The sequence below is a fragment of the Lynx rufus genome, unplaced genomic scaffold (assembly GCF_022079265.1).
Source record: "Lynx rufus isolate CCGP_SWC_20201006 ecotype Redwood Valley unplaced genomic scaffold, mLynRuf1.p SCAF_14, whole genome shotgun sequence".
NCBI lineage: Eukaryota > Metazoa > Chordata > Mammalia > Carnivora > Felidae > Lynx > Lynx rufus.
The window spans coordinates 49,950,283-49,972,903 of NW_025814828.1; positions in this window are offsets into that span (position 1 = coordinate 49,950,283).

Genomic DNA, 22,621 nt, shown 5'->3' on the forward strand with positions numbered 1-22,621 from the left:
CTCCCTCTCCTCTGCAGAACCCATAATATATTTCTCCCCCAATGTGTATTTCCACACCTCCTACCTTCCATGATGTGATCTCTTCTCTTCTCTAGCTGTGCAGTTGGTTCTGTCTGTCCTCAGATTGATTTATTGGGTATTCAGAAAGATTTGATAGTTATCTAGCTGTGTTAGAGGGATGAGGTAATCCTAAAGTCCTCCTACTACTCCACCACCTTAGCTCCTTTTTTAATGCATTTAATTTTTGAATCACTATGTTTTACACCTGAAACCAATGTAAGATTGTATTTAAACTATACTTCAATTAAATTAAAAATATATATTATCAAATTGAATTCAATAGCACATAAGAGGTTTATTTCCCATTATTAAGTCAGTTTTATCTGAGTTGCATGGATGGTCCACATATGAAAATCAATAAATGTGATACGCCACATTAATGGAATGAAAGATAAAAATCATATTATAATCTCAACTGATGCAAAAAGAAACATTTTACAAAATACAACATTTCTTCATGATAAAATTGTTAAATTGTGTATGTAATGAATCTTCCTCAGCATAATAAACACCATATATGACAAGCACATTGCTAATGTCATACTCAGTGGTGAAAATTGAAAATCTTTTCCTGTAAGATTGGGAACAAGACAAGAATGTCCACTCTTGACATTTCTTTTGAACATAGTACAGAAAGACCTAGCCATAGGAATTAGGCAAGAAAAATGAAGACATATGTCAGAAAGGTAGAAATAAAATTATCTCTTTTCACAGAAGAAATTACCTTGTATATAGAAAACCTTAAATAAAGGGCAGTAAAATACTTTTAGGACTAATATGTACATTGGGCAAAGTTGCAAAATGGAAATCAACATATAGAAATCAGTTTCATTTATATACACTAAAAACAAACTGTCAGGAAAAAAAATTAAGAAAGCAATTCCATTTGCAATACAAGTCAAACAATAGAAAAATTGAGTAATAAATATAATTGAGGAGCTGAGAGATTTGTACACTGACATATATAAGATATTGATTAAGTAAATTGAAGAAGACATAGATAGATGAAATAATAACCCACAAATTGGAACAGCTAGTATTGTTAAAATACCCATTGTACCAAAAGGGATCTACAAATTCAATGCAACACCTATCAAAATTCAATGGCATTTTAAACAGAAATAGAAATAACATTCATAAAATTCATATGGAACTACAAAAAAAAGCCCTGAATAACTGAAGTGATTTTAAGCAAGAAGAAAAAAAATCTAAAGGCATCACACTTCCTGACTGCAAAGTACATTACAAAGCTATAGTAATCAATACAATATAGTATTAGTGTAAAACACATACAGTCCAATGAGGGGCACCTGGGTGCCCCAGTCAGTTAAGTGTCCAACTTCAGCTCAGGTCATGATGTCGCAGTTCATGAGTTTGAGCCCGGCGTCAGGCTCTGTGCTGACAGCTCGGAGCCTGGATCCTATTTTGGGTTCCATCTCTCCTTCTCTCTCTGCCTCTTCCTTGTTCGCACTCTCTCTCTATCTTTCAAAAATAAATAAACGTTAAAAAATTAAAAAAAAAACACAGTCCGATGTAACATAACAGAGAACCCAGAAATAAATTCACATATATACAGTCAATCATTATTCAACAAAGTTGGCAATAAGGCACAATTGAGATATGATAGCCTCTTCAAAAATTAGTGTTGAGAAATTTTGATATCCACATGCAAAAAGAAAGAAAGAAAGAAAGAAAAAGAAAGAAAGAAAGAAAAAGAAAGAAAGAAAAAGAAAGAAAGAAAGAAAAAAGAAAAGCAGTTAGGTCATTATTTTACACCATACACAAAAATCAGCTTAAATGGATTAATGACTAAAATCTGAAACCGCATAACTGCTAAAAGCGAATATAGGAGAAAATTTGACATTGGTCTTCATGATGATTTTACAATGCCTATAAATGAACATTTGAACATTTGACTTATTCAATCAAGTTTCTAGTGATAATGAGGCTGAACATTTGATTTATTCAATCAAGTTTCTAGTGATAATGATGCTATCTACTATTTACTGGATGCTTATTATGTTTCACTTACTGTTTTAAAGGTTTTATTGATTTTAACTCATTTAGTCCTTGAAAAGCACTAAAGAGGGCTGTTTTCTTTTTTTTGTTTTGCAAAAAAGTAAACTGAGGCAGAGAAATCAAAGAACTCTCTCTAGGCAAAAACAAAAAATACCTTGCAATTTATAGAGTCAGATGATAAACTCCATATTTCTTTTCTTTTAAAAACAGGTTCTGCTCAATTTTCCACTATTGGTGACAAGTGTGAACATTTTTTTCATCATGCCAAAATTCTTGCTGACTTAGCTATTACCTTAGTTTTTGCTTTCCTTGTTGCATCCTCTTAAGCTTAGCTGTTACTTATTTTGGAGTTATGATTTGGACAGCCTGATCTGTGGTCTTCCATAACACATCATATTTCATCCTCACCATAATGACTACCTACCTCACACAAAGATTGTTTTCCACTATCCAGATAAATTTTTATTACCCCAACTGTGTTGATTGTCAGAATGCCTGCATATGTTACATATAAAGTATGGCTTGTAATGATGATTCACATATAAACTTAGACACATCTCCCTAGAAAATGCCTATTCTGCTCTTCATTAAAATGTCATGTTGAATGTGGATTAAAGTCCATGAAAACTATATTTTAAGAAGCAAATAGAAATTCTTACATGATATTTCTCTTCATGAATATTTTTTTTTACTTTTAAAAATAATTTCTTTAAAATTTCAGGATAGGAAGGGAGGGAAGATGGCGGCCTAGGAGGACGCTGGGCTCACCGCGCGTCCTGCTGATCACTTACATTCCACCTACACCTGCCTAAATAACCCAGAAAACCGCCAGAGGATTAGCAGAACGGAGTCGCCAGACCCAAGCGCAGACGAGAGGCCCACGGAAGAGGGTAGGAAGGGCGGCGAGGCGGTGCGCGCTCCATGGACTGGCGGGAGGGAGCCGGGGCGGAGGGGCGGCTCGCCGGCCAAGCAGAGCCCCCTAGTGTGGCTGGCAAAAGCTGAGGGGCCTGATGGACTGTGTTCCGACAGCAAGCGCGACTTAGCGTCTGGGAGGACATAAGTTAACAGCTCTGCTCGGAAAGCGGGAAGGCTGGAGGACAAAGGGAGGGAGAGCTGCTGAGCCCCCGGACTACAGAGCTCAGTTTGGTGGGGAACAAAGGCGCTCGCCAGTGCGATCTCCCCCGCCCATCCCCCAGCCAAAATCCCAGAGGGAACCGGTTCCTGCCAGGGAAATTGCTCGCTCCACACAAACACCCAACTCTGTGCTTCTGCGGAGCCAAACCTCCGGCAGCGGATCTGACTCCCTCCCGCTGCCACAGGGCCCCTCCTGAAGTGGATCACCTAAGGAGAAGCGAGCTAAGCCTGCCCCCCTGCCGCCGTGCACCTTGCCTACCCACCCCAGCTAATACGCCAGATCCCCAGCATCACAAGCCTGGCAGTGTGCAAGTAGCCCAGACGGGCCACACCACCCCACAGGGAATCCCGCCCCTAGGAGAGGGGAAGAGAAGGCACACACCAGTCTGACTGTGGCCCCAGCAGTGGGCTGGGGGCAGACATCAGGTCAGACAGCGGCCCTGCCCACCAACTCCAGTTATACACCACAGCACAGGGGAAGTGCCCTGCAGGCCCTCACCACACCAGGGACTATCCAAAATGACCAAGCGGAAGAATTCCCCTCAGAAGAATCTCCAGGAAATAACAACAGCTAATGAGCTGATCAAAAAGGATTTAAATAATATAACAGAAAGTGAATTTAGAATAATAGTCATAAAATTAATCGCTGGGCTTGAAAACAGTATACAGGACAGCAGAGAATCTCTTGCTACAGAGATCAAGGGACTAAGGAACAGTCACGAGGAGCTGAAAAACGCTTTAAATGAAATGCAAAACAAAATGGAAACCACCACGGCTCGGATGGAAGAGGCAGAGGAGAGAATAGGTGAACTAGAAGATAAAGTTATGGAAAAAGAGGAAGCTGAGAAAAAGAGAGATAAAAAAATCCAGGAGTATGAGGGGAAAATTAGAGAACTAAGTGATACACTAAAAAGAAATAATATACGCATAATTGGTATCCCAGAGGAGGAAGAGAGAGGGAAAGGTGCTGAAGGGGTACTTGAAGAAATTATAGCTGGGAACTTCCCTGAACTGGGGAAGGAAAAAGGCATTGAAATCCAAGAGGCACAGAGAACTCCCTTCAGACGGAACTTGAATCGATCTTCTGCACGACATATCATAGTGAAACTGGCAAAATACAAGGATAAAGAGAAAATTCTGAAAGCAGCAAGGGGTAAACGTGCCCTCACATAAAAAGGGAGACCTATAAGACTCGTGACTGATCACTCTTTTGAAACTTGGCAGGCCAGAAAGAATTGGCACGAGATTTTCAGGGTGCTAGACAGCAAAAATATGCAGCCGAGAATCCTTTATCCAGCAAGTCTGTCATTTAGAATAGAAGGAGAGATAAAGGTCTTCCCAAACAAACAAAAACTGAAGGAATTTGTCACCACTAAACCAGCCCTACAAGAGATCCTAAGGGGGACCCTGTGAGACAAAGTACCAGAGACATCACTACAAGCATAAAACAGACAGACATCACAATGACTCTAAACCCGTATGTTTCTATAATAACACTGAATGTAAATGGATTAAATGCGCCAACCAAAAGACATAGGGTATCAGAATGGATAAAAAAACAAGACCCATCTATTTGCTGTCTACAAGAGACTCATTTTAGACCTGAGGACACCTTTAGATTGAGAGTGAGGGGATGGAGAACTATTTATCATGCTACTGGAAGCCAAAAGAAAGCTGGAGTAGCCATACTTATATCAGACAAACTAGACTTTAAATTAAAGGCTGTAACAAGAGATGAAGAAGGACATTATATAATAGTTACAGGGTCTATCCATCAGGAAGAGCTAACAATTATAAATGTCTATGCGCCGAATACCGGAGCCCCCAAGTATATAAAACAATTACTCATAAACAGAAGCAACCTTATTGATAAGAATGTGGTAATTGCAGGGAACTTTAACACCCCACTTACAGAAATGGATAGATCATCTAGACACACGGTCAATAAAGAAACAAGGGCCCTGAATGAGACATTGGATCAGATGGACTTGACAGATCTATTTAGAACTCTGCATCCCAAAGCAACAGAATATACTTTCTTCTCGAGTGCACATGGAACATTCTCCAAGATAGATCATATACTGGGTCACAAAACAGCCCTTCATAAGTTTACAAGAATTGAAATTATACCATGCATACTTTCAGACCACAATGCTATGAAGCTTGAAATCAACCACAGGAAAAAGTCTGGAAAACCTCCAAAAGCATGGAGGTAAAAAACACCCTACTAACGAATGGGTGGGTCAACCAGGCAATTAGAGAAGAAATCAAAAAATATATGGAAACAAACGAAAATGAAAATACAACAATCCAAACGCTTTGGGACGCAGCGAAGGCAGTCCTGAGAGGAAAATACATTGCAATCCAGGCCTATCTCAAGAAACAAGAAAAATCCCAAATACAAAATCTAACAGCACACCTAAAGGAAATAGAAGCAGAACAGCAAAGGCAGCCTAAACCCAGCAGAAGAAGAGAAATAATAAAGATCAGAGCAGAAATAAACAATACAGAATCTAAAAAAACTGTAGAGCAGATCAACGAAACCAAGAGTTGGTTTTTTGAAAAAATAAACAAAATTGACAAACCTCTAGCCAGGCTTCTCAAAAAGAAAAGGGAGATGACCCAAATAGATAAAATCATGAATGAAAATGGAATTATTACAACCAATCCCTCAGAGATACAAACAATTATCAGGGAATACTATGAAAAATTATATGCCAACAAATTGGACAACCTAGAAGAAATGGACAAATTCCTGAACACCCACACTCTTCCAAAACCAAATCAGGAGTAAATAGAAAGCTTGAACAGACCCATAACCAGCGAAGAAATTGAATCGGTTATCAAAAATCTCCCAACAAATAAAAGTCCAGGACCAGATGTCTTCCCAGGGGAGTTCTACCAGACGTTTGAAGCAGAGATAATACGTATCCTTCTCAAGCTATTCCAAGAAATAGAAAGGGAAGGAAAACTTCCAGACTCATTCTAGGAAGCCAGTATTACTTTGATTCCTAAACCAGACAGAGACCCAGTAAAAAAAGAGAACTACAGGCCAATATCCCTGATGAATATGGATGCCAAAATTCTCAATAAGATACTAGCAAATCGAATTCAACAGCATATAAAAAGAATTATTCACCATGATCAAGTGGGATTCATTCCTGGGATGCAGGGCTGGTTCAACATTCGCAAATCAATCAACGTGATACATCACATTAACAAAAAAAAAGAGAAGAACCATATGATGCTATCAATCGATGCAGAAAAGGCCTTTGACAAAATCCAGCCCCCTTTCTTAATAAAAACCCTTGAGAAAGTCGGGATAGAAGGAACATACTTAAAGATCATCAAAGCCATTTATGAAAAGCCCACAGCTAACATCATCCTCAACGGGGAAAAACTGAGAGCTTTTTCCCTGAGATCAGGAACACGACAGGGATGCCCACTCTCACCGCTGTTGTTTAACATAGTACTGGAAGTGCTAGCATCAGCAATCAGACAACAAAAGGAAATCAAAGGCATCAAAATTGGCAAAGATGAAGTCAAGCTTTCGCTTTTTGCAGATGACATGATATTATACATGGAAAATCCGATAGACTCCACCAAAAGTCTGCTAGAACTGATACATGAATTCAGCAAAGTTGCAGGATAGAAAATCAATGTACAGAAATCAGTTGCATTCTTATACACTAACAATGAAGCAACAGAAAGACAAATAAAGAAACTGATCCCATTCACAATTGCACCAAGAAGCATAAAATACCTAGGAATAAATCTAACCAAAGATGTAAAGGATCTGTATGCTGAAAACTATAGAAAGCTTATGAAGGTAATTGAAGAAGATTTAAAGAAATGGAAAGACATTCCCTGCTCATGGATTGGAAAAATAAATATTGTCAAAATGTCAATACTACCCAAAGCTATCTACACATTCAATGCAATCCCAATCAAAATTGCACCAGCATTCTTCTAGAAACTAGAACAAGCAATCCTAAAACTCATATGGAATCACAAAAGGCCCCGAATAGCCAAAGGAATTTTGAAGAAGAAGACCAAAGCAGGAGGCATCACAATCCCAGACTTCAGCCTCTACTACAAAGCTGTCATCATCAAGACAGCATGGTATTGGCACAAAAACAGACACACAGACCAATGGAATAGAATAGAAACCCCAGAACTAGACCCACAAACGTATGGCCAACTCATCTTTGACAAAGCAGGAAAGAACATCCAATGGGAAAAAGACAGCCTCTTTAACAAATGGTGCTGGGAGAACTGGACAGCAACATGCAGAAGGTTGAAACTAGACCACTTTCTCACACCATTTACAAAAATAAACTCAAAATGGATAAAGGACCTAAATGTGAGACAGGAAACCATCCAAACCTTAGAGGAGAAAGCAGGAAAAGACCTCTCTGACCTCAGCCGTAGCAATCTCTTACTCGACACATCCCCAAAGGCAAGTGAATTAAAAGCAAAAGTGAAGTACTGGGACCTTATGAAGATAAAAAGCTTCTGCACAGCAAAGGAAACAACCAACAAAACTAAAAGGCAACCAACGGAATGGGAAAAGATATTTGCAAATGGCATATCGGACAAAGGGCTAGTATCTAAAATCTATAAAGAGCTCACCAAACTCCACACCCGACAAACAAATAACCCAGTGAAGAAATGGGCAGAAAACATGAATAGACACTTCTCTAAAGAAGACATCCAGATGGCCAACAGGCACATGAAAAGATGTTCAGCGTCGCTCCTTATCAGGGAAATACAAATCAAAACCACACTCAGGTATCACCTCACGCCAGTCAGAGTGGCCAAAATGAACAAATCAGGAGACTATAGATGCTGGAGAGGATGTGGAGAAACGGGAACCCTCTTGCACTGTTGGTGGGAATGCAAATTGGTGCAGCCGCTCTGGAAAGCAGTGTGGAGTTTCCTCAGAAAATTGAAAATAGACCTACCCTATGACCCAGCAATAGCACTGCTAGGAATTTACCCAAGGGATACAGGAGTACTGATGCATAGGGGCACTTGTACCCCAATGTTCATAGCAGCACTTTCGACAATAGCCAAATTATGGAAAGAGCCTAAATGTCCATCAACTGATGAATGGATAAAGAAATTGTGGTTTATATACACAATGGAATACTACGTGGCAATGAGAAAAAATGAAATATGGCCTTTTGTAGCAACGTGGATGGAACTGGAGAGTGTAATGCTAAGTGAAATAAGCCATACAGAGAAAGACAGATACCATATGTTTTCACTCTTATGTGGATCCTGAGAAACTCAACAGGAACCCATGGGGGAGGGGAAGGAAAAAAAAAAAAAGACGTTAGAGTGGGAGAGAGCCAAAGCATAAGAGACTGTTAAAAACTGAGAACAGGGGCGCCTGGGTGGCGCAGTCGGTTAAGCATCCGACTTCAGCCAGGTCATGATCTCGCGGTCCGTGAGTTCGAGCCCCGCGTCGGGCTCTGGGCTGATGGCTCAGAGCCTGGAGCCTGTTTCCGATTCTGTGTCTCCCTCTCTCTCTGCCCCTCCCCCGTTCACGCTCTGTCTCTCTCTGTCCCCAAAATAAATAAAAACGTTGAGAAAAAAATTAAAAAAAAAAAAACTGAGAACAAACTGAGGGTTGATGGGGGGTGGGAGTGAGGGGAGGGTGGGTGATGGGTATTGAGGAGGGCACCTTTTGGGATGAGCATTGGGTGTTGTATGGAAACCAATTTGTCAATAAATTTCATATGTATATAAAAAAATAAATAAATAAACATTTAAAAAAATAAAATTTCAGGATAGTTAGCATACAGTGTTATATTAGCTTCAGGTGTACAATATAGTGATTCAATAATTCTATGCATCACCCAGTGCTCATCATGACAAGTGTAATACTTAATCCCCATCACCTATTTTATCCATGCCTTTTCTCTCCTCACCTCTGGTTGCCATTATTTTTTTTTGTCTATAGTTAAGAGTCTGTTTCTTCATTTCTCTCTGTCTCCCTCTGTCTCTCTCTTTTTCCCTCTTGGTTGTTTATTTTGTTTCTTAAATTCCACATATGAGTGAATCATGGTATTTGTGTTTCTCTGACTGATTCATTTTGCTTAGCATTATACTATCTAACTGCATCCATGTCATTGCAAATAACAAAATTTCATTATTTTCTATGGCTGAATAATATTTTAATGTGGATATATATACCATTATTTAATCCATTCATATATCAATGGACATGAGCTGATTGCATAATTTGGCTATTATAAATAATGCTGCTATAAAAATAGGGGTGCATGGATCCCTTTGAATTAGTGTTTTTTTTTTTGTATTTTGGGGTAAATACCTTGTAGTGACATTACTTGATCATAAGGTAGTTCTATTTTTAACATTTTGAGGAGACTTCTTACTGTTTTTCACAATAGCTGCACCAGTTTGCATCCCACAAACAGTGCAAGAGGGTTCCTTTTTCTCCACATCCTTGCCAACACTTGTTTCTTGTGTTGTTGATTTTAACCATTCTGACACGTGTGAAGTGGTATCTCATTGTAGATTTCATTTGCATTTCCCTGATTTTCAGTGATTTTGAGCATCTTTTTATGTGTCTATTGGCCATCTGTATGTTATCTTTGGAGAAATATCTGTTCACGTCTTCTATCCATTTTTAATTTATTTTTTTAGGTGTTGATTTTTATAATTCTTTATATATTTTGGATACTAATGCTTTATCAGATATGTCATTTGCAAATATCTTCTCCTATTCCATAGATTGCCTTTTAGTTTTGTTGATTGTTACTTTTTTCTGAGCAGAAATATTTTATTTTTATGTAGTACCAATAGACTATTTTTGCTTTTATTTTCTTTGCCTCAGGAGACTTATCTAGAAAAACATTGTGATGGCTGATGTCACAGACCTTACTGCCTGAGCTCTCTTCTATGATTTTTATGGTTTCAGGTCTCACATGTAGGTTTCAAGCTATTTGAATTTCTTTTTCTGTATGGTGTAAAAAAGTGGTCCAGTTTCATTCTTTTCCATGTAGCTTTCCAGTTTCCCCAACACCATTTGTTGAAGAGACAGTTTTTTACTCCCATTGGATATTCTTCCCACTTTGTGAAAATTAAATTGACCATATAGTTGTGGGTTTATTTCTAGGTTTTCTATTCTGTTCCACTGAACTATTTGTTTATTTTTGAACCATTACTATAATGTTTTGTTTACTACAGCTTTTTCTGGTAGAAATTCCACTGAAATGTTGGATTGCAATGATAAAAACATACAGTCTTGTGCTGTTTTTTGGGAAAAGACACTCAGTCCTTCACTCTTTAATTAGCTTTAATTTTTTAATTTAGCTTTAATTTTTTTGTTTTTGCTTTTATTTTTAGATCCTTAAATTTTTGCTTATCAAGTTAAAAAATTCTTTATTATTAATTTTCTTTAAACTCTTATAATGGGGCACCTGAATGTCTCAGTCAGTTAAGCATCCAACTTTTGATTTCAGCTCAGGTCATGATCTCATGGTTGTGAGATTGAGTCCTGCATCAGGCTCCATGATGAGAGCGAAGAGCCTGCTTAGGATTCTCTCTCCCTTCCTCTGCCCTTCCTCCTCCCCCACAAAGTAAATAAATAAAACAGACTTTAAATTTTTGTATTGAATTGATGTTGAATTATGTCAACATTTTCTACATAAATTTATACAGTCATGATTTTTCATATTTACTCTGCTTATATTGTGAATTATATAAGTTAATTTTCAAATGTTGAACCAGTTTTAAGTGTCTGAGATAAACCCCACTTGATCATGGTATATAATTATTTTTCTATATTACTGAATTTCTTCTACTATTATTTAGCAAACAACTTTTGAATCTATATTTATTAGATATATTGGTTTGTAGGTTAAGCTTTTTTCTGTCTCTGGTTTTGGTATCAGAATAATGTTGGCTTAATAAAATGATTAGAAATAATTTTCATCCTCTATTTTCTGGAGAAAACTGTATATAATGTTGGGTAATTTTTTTCTTTTTCAATTTTTTTTTTCAATTTTTTATTTAGTTGTATTTTAAATTCATGTATAATTAACCTACAGTGTAATTTTAGTTTCAGGCTTACAATATAATGACTCAACTATTCTATATATTACTCAGTGCTCATCACAGTACGTGTACTGTTAATCCCCTTCACTTATTTCACCCATCCCCTTATTCACCTTCCTTCTGGCAAACATGAGTCTGGCTTATTTTTTTTTTTCTCTTTGTTCATTTGTTTTGTTTCTTAAAATAGACATATGAGGGAAATCATGTGACATTTTCTTTCTCTGACTTATTTCACTGAGCACTATACACCATATATCCATCTATGTTTTTACAAATGGCAGGACTATATACTTTTTATGGCTGAATAATAAATATAGACTGCATCTATTTTGTAGAATTAGTGTTTTTCTTTTCTTTGAGTAAATACCTAGTAATGGGATTGCCTAAGTAGCTCAGCAAGTTAAGTGTCCAACTCTTGGTTTCACCTCTGGTGATGATCTCATGGTTCATGAGTTCAAGTCTCACATCAGGCTGTAAACTGACAGTGTATATCGGGCTTGGGCTTCTGTCTGTCTGTCTCTCTCTCTTTCTTTCTCTCTCAAAAATAAATAAGTAAACTTAAATACCCGGTAGTGAAATTGCTGGCTTATATGGTAATTTGATTTTTATTTATTTTTATTTTTCATTTTTTAATATGAAAGTTATCGTCAAATTGGTTTCCATAGAATACCCAGTGCTCATCCCAACAGGTACCCTACTCAATGCCCATCACCCACTTTCCCCTCCCTCCCACCCCCCATCAACCCTTATTTTATTCTCAGTTTTTAAGAGTTTCTTATGGTTTGCCCTCCTCCCACTCTAACTTTTTTTTTCCCTTCCCTTTCCCCATGGTCTTCTGTTAAGTTTCTCAGGATCCACATAAGAGTGATAACATATGGTATCTGTCTTTCTCTCTATGACTTATTTCACTTAGCATCACACTCTCCAAGTCCATCCACGTTGCTACAAAGGGCCATATGTCATTCTTTCTCATTGCCAAGTTGTATTCCATTGTATATATAAACCACAACTTCTTTATCCATTCATCAGTTGATGAATATTTAGGCACTTTCCATAATTTGGCTATTGTTGAAAGTGCTGCTATAAACATTGAGGCACAAGTGCGCCTATGCATCAGCACTCCTGTACACCTTGGGTAAATTCTTAGCAGTGTTATTGCTGGGTCATAGGGTAGATCTATTTTTAATTTTTTGAGGAACCTCCACACTGTTTTCCAGAGTGGCTGCACCAGTTTGCATTCCCACCAACAGTGCAAGAGGGTTCCTGCTTCTCCACATCTTCTCCAGCATCTATAGTCTCCTGATTTGTTCATTTTAGCCACTCTGATTGGCATAAGATGATATCTGAGTGTGGTTTTGATTTGTATTTCCCTGATGAGGAGTGGCATTGAGCATCTTTTCATGTGCCTGTTGGCCATCTGGATGTCTTCTTTAGAGAAGTGTCTATTCATGTCTTCTGCCCATTTCTTCACTGGATTATTTGTTTTTTGGGTGTGAAGTTTGGTGAACTCTTTCTAGATTTTGGACACTAGCCCTTTGTCCGATATGTCATTTGCAAATATTTTTTTTTCCCATTCTGTCGGCTGCCTTTTAGTTTTGTTGATTGTCTCCTTTGCAGTGCAGAAGCTTTTATCTTTATGAGGTCCCAAGAATTCATTTTTGCTTTTAATTCCCTTGCCTTTGGGGATGTGTCAAGTAAGAAATTGGTGCGGCTGCGGTCAGAGAGGTTTTTCCCTGCTTTCTTTTCTAGGGTTTTGATGGTTTCCTGTCTCACATTCAGGTCCTTTATCCATTTTGAGTTTATTTTTGTGAATGGTGTGAGAAAGTGGTCTAGTTTCATCCTTCTGCATGTTGCTGTCCAGTTCTCCCAGCACCATTTGTTAAAGAGACTGTCTTTTTCCCATTGGATGTTCTTTCCTGCTTTGTCAAAGTTTAGTTGGCCATACTTTGGTGGGCCCAATTCTGGACTCTTTATTCTATTTCTTTGGTCTATGTGTCTGTTTTTGTGCCAATACCATGCTGTTTTGATGATTACAGCTTTGTAGTAGAGGCTAAAGTCTGGGATTGTGATGCTTTCCGTTTTGGTCTTTTTCTTCAATATTACTTTGGCTATTCAGGGTCTTTTGTGGTTCCATACAAATTTTAGGATTGCTTGTTGTAGCTTTGAGAAGAATGCTGGTGCAATTTTGATTGGGATTGCATTGAATGTGTAGATTGCTTTGGGTAGTATTGATATTTTAACAATATTCTTCCAATCCATGAGCACGGAATGTTTTTCCATTTCTTTGTATCTTCCTCAATTTACTTCAAAAGCTTTCTATAGTTTTCAGCATACAGATCTTTTACATTTTTGGTTAGGTTTATTCCTAGTTATTTTATGATTCTTGGTGAATTGTGAATGGGATCAGTTTCTTTATTTGTCTTTCTGTTGCTTCATTATTAGCGTATAAGAATGCAACTGATTTGTGTACATTAAGTTTGTATCCTGCAACTTTGCTGAATTCATGTATCGGTTCTAGCAGACTTTTGGTGAAGTCTATTGCGTTTACCATGTATAATATCATGTCATCTGCAGAGAGTGAAAGCTTGGATTCATCTTTGCCAATTTTGATGCCTTTGATTTCCTTTTGTTGTCTGATTGCTGATGCTAGCACTTCCAACACTATGTTAAACCACAGCAGTGAGAGTGGATATCCCTGTCGTGTTCCTGATCTCAGGGGGAAAGCTCTCAATTTTTCCCCATTGAGGATTATATTAGCTGTGGCCTTTTCATACATCGCTTTTATGATGTTTAAATATGTTCCTTCTGAAAAAAAAAAAAAAGAGGTTAGAGTGGGGAGAGCCAAAGCATAAGAGACTGTTAAAAACTGAGAACAAACTGAGGGTTGATGGGGGGTGGGAGGGAGAGGAGGGTGGGTGATGGGTATTGAGGAGGGCACCTTTTGGGATGAGCACCGGGTGTTGTATGGAAACCAATTTGACAATAAATTTCATATATTAAAAAAAAATTTAAAAAAATAAAAATAAAAATAAAAAATAAATACGTTCCTTCTGTCCTGACTTTCACAAGAGTTTTTTTAAGTGATTTTTAATTTTTAGAAATGCCTCCACACTGTTTTCCTAGTGACTGTACCAGCTTCCATTTCTACCAGCTGTGCAGTAGGATTTCTTCTCCACATCCTTACCAACACTTTTTGCTTATGTTTTTTTGTTTTTGTTTTTGTTTTCGTTTTTTTTTTTTTTTGGTGTTTTATTTTGTTTGTTTGTTTGGGTTTTTTTTTTGGCCATTATGTCAAGTGTGAAGCGATATCCCTTTAATTATTAGGTAGAATTCTCCAATGGAACATTCTGGCTTTGCAGTCTTCTTTTTGTGAGAGGAGATCTTAAATTATGAAGTTAATTTCCTCAATTTTCGGGCTATTTAAATTATTTGTTTCATATTCGTGAACTGAGATGAATTGTACTTTTGAAGGAAATGGACCATTTTATCAAAAGTTGTCTTTTTTTTGAGAGAGAGAGAGAGAGAAAGAGACAGAGAGGGGGGCAGTGGGAGAAAGAGTGAGAATCTTAAGCAGGCTCCATGCTCAGAACAAAGCCTGATGCAAGGTTCAACCCCAATGATCTTGGGATCATGACTTGAGCCAAAATCAACAGTCAGACGCTCAAGTAACTGAGCCACCCAAGTGCCCCAAAAGTTGTCAAATTTATGCTTTTAGACATACACATAGATAGATATAGATATAGATATAGATATAGATATAGATATAGATATAATATTCTAATGATCCTGTTGCTCTCTGCAGCACCTATACAGATATCTTCAATTTCATTCTTGATATTGGTAATTTGTGTCAATTTTTCTGTGTCAGTCTAGCTAGGGTTTTGTTTGTTTGTTTTTATTGATTTTTTCAAGGAACCAGCTTTTTCATTTATTGTCATTTTTCTACTTTTTCTCTTTCCAATGATATTAAATTATATGTTTATTTTTCTTCCTTCTGAATCCTTTATTTTGCTCTTATTTTTCTAGTTTCCTAAGGTGACATTTTAAATTACAGATCTTATTTTGTTTTCCTAATATAAGGTTTAATATAATGCTGTTTGGCTATGTCCCACAAATTTTGATATGGTGAATTTTAATTTTCATTTAATTCAATGTATTTTTCATTTGTGTTATGACTTCTTCCTTATCTCATGGATTGTTTTTTCTTTCAGAAATGTCCTCCTAGCTTCTCTCTGTATGGAGATTTTCTTATTACCTTCCCATTAGTGTTTTGTAATTTGATTCTATTATCAAGGAACAAACTTTATATGACTTCAACTATTTTAAATATGTGAGTTTTTTTTAATGACTCAGGATATAGTTTATTTTGATGAGTGTTCTATAGGTATTAGAAAATATGTGTCTTCTGCTATTGTTTGGGTGGAATGTTCTATAAATGTAAGTTAGACCCTTCTGGTTGATGTTGTTGAGTTTTGTACTTTTATAATTGAGTTTAGTTTTATTAATTGGTGCAAAAGGAATGTCAAGTCTTTACATAAAATTATTATTTATTTCCTTTTTAATTCATCTTTTTTGCTTTACATATTTTTCAGCTCAGTTTCATGAACACACATTTAGAACTGCTATTTTCTTGGAGAATTGATATATTTATCATTTTGTCTCTCTCCCTGGTGATTTTTTTTTTTCTCAGAAAAATATATATCCATTCTTGCTTTCTTTTTATTGTGCTGTATATTTTGTTTATCCTTTTTCCTTCTACCTGCTTATATAATTATATCTATAATGAATTTCTTGTTGGGCCATCTGTGTGGCTCAGCTGATTGAGTGTTTGACTCTTGATTTTGGTTTGGATCATGATCTCAGGGTCATGGGATCGAGCCCCACATTAGGCTCCATGCTGGGCATGGAGCCTGCTTGGTGTTGTCTATCTCTCGTCCCCTCCCTCTTTCCCTGCTCATGCTGTCTTTCTCAAATAAAAAAAAGAAAAGAGATGTGACAGTGACTTTGAAGTACCTAGGACACCAAGTTGCATTAGATGGCTTTAAAGTTATGCTTAATTATACAATTTTGTATATCTGTTTCCAAGAAGCATTGAAAAACACTAATGTAGTCACAAGAGGGACATGTATGTGTTTGAGATGCAAGTTTAGGAGTCATTCACATAAAAATAATAGATGCTGTTTGATAGCACCAAAGGAGAGGGGCTTTCCTAATTCCAGGAAGATGTGTGGTCTTCAGATCATAAAAGGAAAAGCCACAAGATATTGTTCTGTTATTGTTACATTTGATTGTGCTCTGTTATTGTTACATTTGACTGTGCATATGAGCATGTTTTAGTCTTTGAAGTTAGTAAGATTTTATAAAGGAAAATAGTTACATGTGTTTTAAGATATGTCTTTAACAATGTAGACATAGATGTTTGTCTAAAATATTAAAATAGATATCTTTTCTCTTGGATATATAAAGGTAATGCATCTCTCTATATTACATTATGAAATATATTCTCATATAATTAATTAAGCTCTTCAGAAATCTCTAATAATAATAGATGCTTTTATCTCTACATTACCATCTATAACTCACAGACACAAAAGAAAAGTTAGAGAAAGAATAAGTGTGCAGTTAGCATATGACATAATTTAAAAGACCTGAGTTCTAGTGTTAGTTCTTACAGAAATTTCTTTTATGATGTTGGGTAACAAATTCTTTTTTGATATTACTTTCTCACACCTTTCCTTAAAGCACAAATCTTTATGTCAGATTACAATGGTCAGGAAGAAGTGCATGGTAGAGTCTCCCATTCTCTTCCACACTTCTTTGTCCAAGAGTAAGCCATTTCTTCTGCACTAAACTTGATCCACTTGTGAGTACTCTGGTTCATCAAACAGAATGTCAAATGTTTTTCACTGGATTGATCCTGTGTGAATTGACCTCAATTATTTTTTTAGGGAAAGAAAAATTTCCAGGACTGGGACACATCTGGTGGATCTCTCTTTTGTGATATATATACTCTCACTTTAATAGGTCTGTTATGCATTTATATAAGGGGTTTATGCTCTTTTTCTTCCATTTTTTAGCAAAATACAAACAACATAACATTTACCATCTTAACCGTTTTATTTAAATATAACTAACTTACAATATCAGATCAGTTTTAGGTGTAAAACATTTATTCAACAATTCTATACATTACTTAGTGCTCATCATAAGTGTATCACCTTAACTATTTTTAAGAATATATTCCATTGGTATTAAATTCATTCTTAATCTGCTACCATCACCACCATGCATCTCCAGAACTCTGTTCATCTGCTAAAACTGAAAATCTTACTGATTAAACAATAACTCTTATTCTAACCTCCCCCGCAACACCTGGAAACCACCATACTAATTTCTACCTTTATAATTTTGAATATTCTAAGAGTTGTGCATTAATTTAATCACAGTATTTGCCATTTTATGACTGGTTTATTTCACATAACAAAATGTTCTCAAAGTCTTCCATTTTGTTGCATGTGTCAGAATTTTCTTTCTTTTTAGGGGTGAGTAATATTTGATTGTATGTAAATGTAGCATTTTGTTATCCATTCATCTGTCAATGGAAATGCTACAATAAAAATGTGTGCACAAATATCTTTGGGTCTCTTTTTCCAATTCTTTTGAGTATATATGCAGAAGTGGAATTGCTGGATCAAACTGCAATTGCATTTTCAATTCTTTGAGGAACTGCCAGTTTTCCACAGCAGCTATATCATTTTACATTCTAATCAATAGTGCACACATGTTTTAATTTCTCCACATTCTTGCCAACACTATTCTCTCTCTCTCTCTCTCTCTCTCTCTCTCTCTCCTTGATATTGTCATTCTAATAGGCTTGTGGGTTTGATTTATATTTTCTTAATATTAGTGAATTTGAGCATCTTTAAGTATGCTTATTGGCCACATGTATATATATATATTTTTTAAGAAATGTCTATTCAAGTCCTTTGCCCATTTTTGAATTAGATTGTTTCTTTTTATGTTGTCAAGGTTTAGGTATTCTTCATATATTCTAGATATTAATCCCTTATCAAATATATGACTTGAATTTTTTTCCTCCTATTTTGTGTCTTGTCTTTGTACTGTTGATGGTGTCTTTTGATGTATAATTAAAAAAAATAAGTCTAATTTTATTTTTTCTTTTGTTGCCTTTACTTTTATTGCCTTATTTAAGAAATTATTGCCAAATTCAATGTTGTGAATATTTTACCTTATGCTTTTTCCCCAAAGCATTTTATAATACTTACATTTAGTTCTTGGATGTATTTTGAGTTCATTTTTATATATGGTGTGAGATAAAGGTCTAAATTAATCTTACATATGGATATTCATATTTCCATATACCGTTTGTTGAAAAGACTATGGTTTCCCCCGTTAAAAGTTCTCAGCCCCATTGTTAAAAATTATATGAACATTTATGTAAGGGTTTATTTCTGGGCTCTATTCTACTCCATTGATTTGTATATCTATCTTTATGCTAGTACTACACAGTTTTGATTACTGCAGCTTTGTAGTAAGCTTGAAATTTTTAAAAAAATGTAAGTCCTCCAGCTTTGTTCTTCTTATTCATAATTGTTTTGACAGTCTGGGGTCCTTTAAGATTCCATATGAATTTAAGGATGGATTTTTCCATTTCTGCAAAAGTCATTGGGTTTTGAAAGGGATTTCATTAAATCTGTAGGTCACTTTGGGTAATATGGACATATTAACAGTATTAATTTTTTCCAATCCATGAATATGAGGTGTGCTTCCATTTTTTATGTCTTAACTTTTATATCTTGCCTCTATGTTTTACATATTGCATTATACAAATTTTCACGTACTTAATTCCGAAGGGATTTTTTTATGTTATTGTAAATATATATATTTTAAATTTCTTGTGGTTGTTCATTGTTAGTGTATAGAAATAAAATTGATTTTTTAGTTGACTTTGAATTCTGCTACTTTGCTTAATTCGCTTATTAGTGCTAGCATTTTCTTGGTGAAGTCTTTGTGATTTTATACATGTAAGGTTATATCTGTAAAGATAACTTTACTTCTTCCTTTCCTTGGATTTCTTGTATTTCGTTTCCTTGCCTAATTTTTCTGTCTAAAATTTTTAGTACTAGGTCAAACAGAAGCTGCAAAATGAGGTTTCCTTGCTTTATTCCTGATTTTAGAGAAAAAGATTTATTCACCATTGAGTATGATGTTAACTGTGGGTTTTTCATACATGATATTTATTATGTTAAGGTAGTTTCCTTCTATTCTTATTTTGTTGAATGGTTTATCATACATAGTTCATCCTAACTTAACCTGGTAATTGGAATGACCATTTATATTAACTTACTGGTTTTATCCAGAGGAAAAGAAAACTTCTCATGTTTGTTGACAAAAGGTACTTTGCAAATTGGAGCAAGGCACTCATCGTTGTTAGGCTCTCACTATCCCACTGGAACTGGGAGAGGAGTTTTCTCTCTTAATATTTGCATTCCAAAATGATGGCTCTCAAGGTGTTTCCTTTTTAAAGAGATGAGAAAGCACTTACAACAAGTTCCCTAAGGTAAATTATCTGAGAAAAATGAGAGAAGAAAAATTTCTATCTTCGTTTTCAAAAGAGAGAATTAAGCTTCTTATTTTTAATTTGCATTTGTCCTTATGAGGATAATATTAATTATAATTGTCATTCTTCTTTAGTAAGTATTATAAATTAAAAGCAAAGAATCAGACAAAATACTATGTAAATATTATTCAATTAAGGCTTTAAAACCCAAGAGATAATTGCTGTTGTAATGTTACCATCATTGAATGAGGGAGAAAACTGCAGTGTAAGTGGCTTGCCAGAGTTTAAACAGATACAAAATTGGGGCACTAGATTTATGAACTGAGGTTTTTATGGTTCCAAAGTTCTCACAATTTCTACTATGCAACAGTGCCCGATAAAGATAAAAGTAAAACTTATAATGCCTGACTTGATAATGAGACAGTGAACTGTTGAACTAGGGCAACCCCTCACTACAGGCAGAGGTAAAGCCTAAGTGACTAAATGAGGGCTAAGTGTCTTTCTTTGGATAACAAGTTTAGAGATTTGTGTGAACTGAAAGCCAAGCAGATAATACAATCAATAAATGTTCACATTTCAATTCCAGTTGTATTATGATAGTTGAAGGTAGGGAATCTTTTCCCTGAATTAATTCAGGAAGAAGATATCAACTGCAAAGATACCATCTAAAGTCCTTGCATAAATTACAATTAGAGCTAAGATAACACTCCCCATTCTGAAGCCTACAAAAATGAGCAGGAGACCTGGTCTTGTAGGTAATTATTCATGCTTGACACAGGATATTTGAAATATTTAGAAAAACTCAAAAAGCAAAATGAAAATCATTCTAATTCCATTGTCTAAACACATCCCTTATTAACATTGTGTTGCATTTGCTTCCAAAAGTTTTGTTCCTTAAATCAGCACTACTGTGCACATTTGAAGATTACCTATTACTATGAGAGATGACAAGTGTCTGAAACTATGTTGTTGCGAGGCAAGGGTTCCATTAAGTTCCTGACACCTCTGCTTATTTGACCCAATGGATCATCAAACAAGCATTTGTTTACTTAAAACTGATGATAAAAATCACTTCTCATGCAGGGACTGAGCTATCAAAGCTTTTCTTGTTTAAAGACCTCATTAGCATTGCTTAAGAACTTTGGCAATTATAACATCAAGGAATTTTTAATGAACAAGACCTAATTGCAAAATCTTCTTCTGATAATTAATGCAAACCATCATTGAAATACATGTAATCAATTACTTCAGCCACTTCAGACCTATAAAAGAGACCTAATCCTTTAGACCACCAAACCCTAATTGGCTTCTATAAATTGTTTTCAGTAGAAGCTCCCGAATTAAAAAAAAAAAAGAAATTTTAAAGAGAAACTAGCAAATTCTATAAAACATAAGAAAGAACTGGGGGGGGGGAATCATTTATAAAATTTAGCCAAATACCATTAGCTAGTTCTGAATAGAAATTAAATAAAATTAAATAAAAATGACAAAGTTGGATCAACACAAATGACATGAAAGAACAGACTTTCTGCAAGGTATTATGCAAGATTTGGAAAGATCTCAACTTCCAGGAATGTCAAAGGGTAAGATTCATTGTGGTTTAAGATCAAGATAAATAAAGAAAATCCAGAGTCACATCTGTAGAGGAGATTCAGAGTGGTGGAAGGGTCTTATGAAAGAACAAAATGTAATCCTTCTAAACATTTATGTAATATGTTGTTTTCAAAATTCTTTCATGTGTATTAATTAATCTTTAGTATTTTAAAAACATTGAAGCAGGGCACCTGGGTGGCTCAGTCCGTTAAGTGTCCGACTTTGGCTCAAGTCATGATTTCATGGTTCATGAATTTGAGCCCTGTGTCTGGCTCTGTGTTGACAGCTCAGCCCGTGGAGCCTGCTTCAGATTCTGTGTCTCCCTCGTTCTCTGCTCCTTCTACTCACCATCTGTCTTTCTCTGTCTCTCAAAAATGAATAAATGTTAAAACATTTAAAAAATTGAGGCTTACAGAAATTCAATAACTTACTCAAGGACAGTTAGGATTTTAATTTTGTTTAATCTAATTACACAGCCTTGACTAACAACTACGATGCTATATTCCTCCTAGATTAATTTAAATCAATTATATCCAACATCTTACTATTTTATTTAACTTTTATTTTTATTTTGAGAAGGTGGAGGAAGGACAGAGAGAGAAAGAAAGAGAGAGAGAGAATCACAAGCAGGCTCTGCACTGTTAGCACAGAGTCTTATGCAGGCTTGATCCCATGAACAGTGGGATCATGACCTGAGCCAAAATCAAGAGCCAGACACTTAACTGACTGAGCCACCCAGGAGCCCCTCCAATATCTTACTATGAAGAGTCATTTTTATTGTGTAATTTCCCCCCATAGATCCTTTATTCTGAAATGTTTTATTTATCAATAATTTGCATTATTTTGAATATATATCTTCAAGTTTATTAAGTCTCAGTAAAAAGTCAAAGTAAAAGGATAACTTTGTGAACTTTATCAAACCTCTATATGATTCATTCTTTGGGCTACATGAGAAATTGAAAATATTTGTTTTAAAACTTGTGGAACCTCTACTACAATTATTTTCAAGGACTGTCATTGGGATTCAATGAGACAAAAGAAAAGAAAGAAAGAAAGAAGACAATGACTTTATTTTGGAGTCATTTTATTCGCCTAAATGCAGTCAACATCATGATTATTTTTAATCATAGAGAGATTATAGTCATT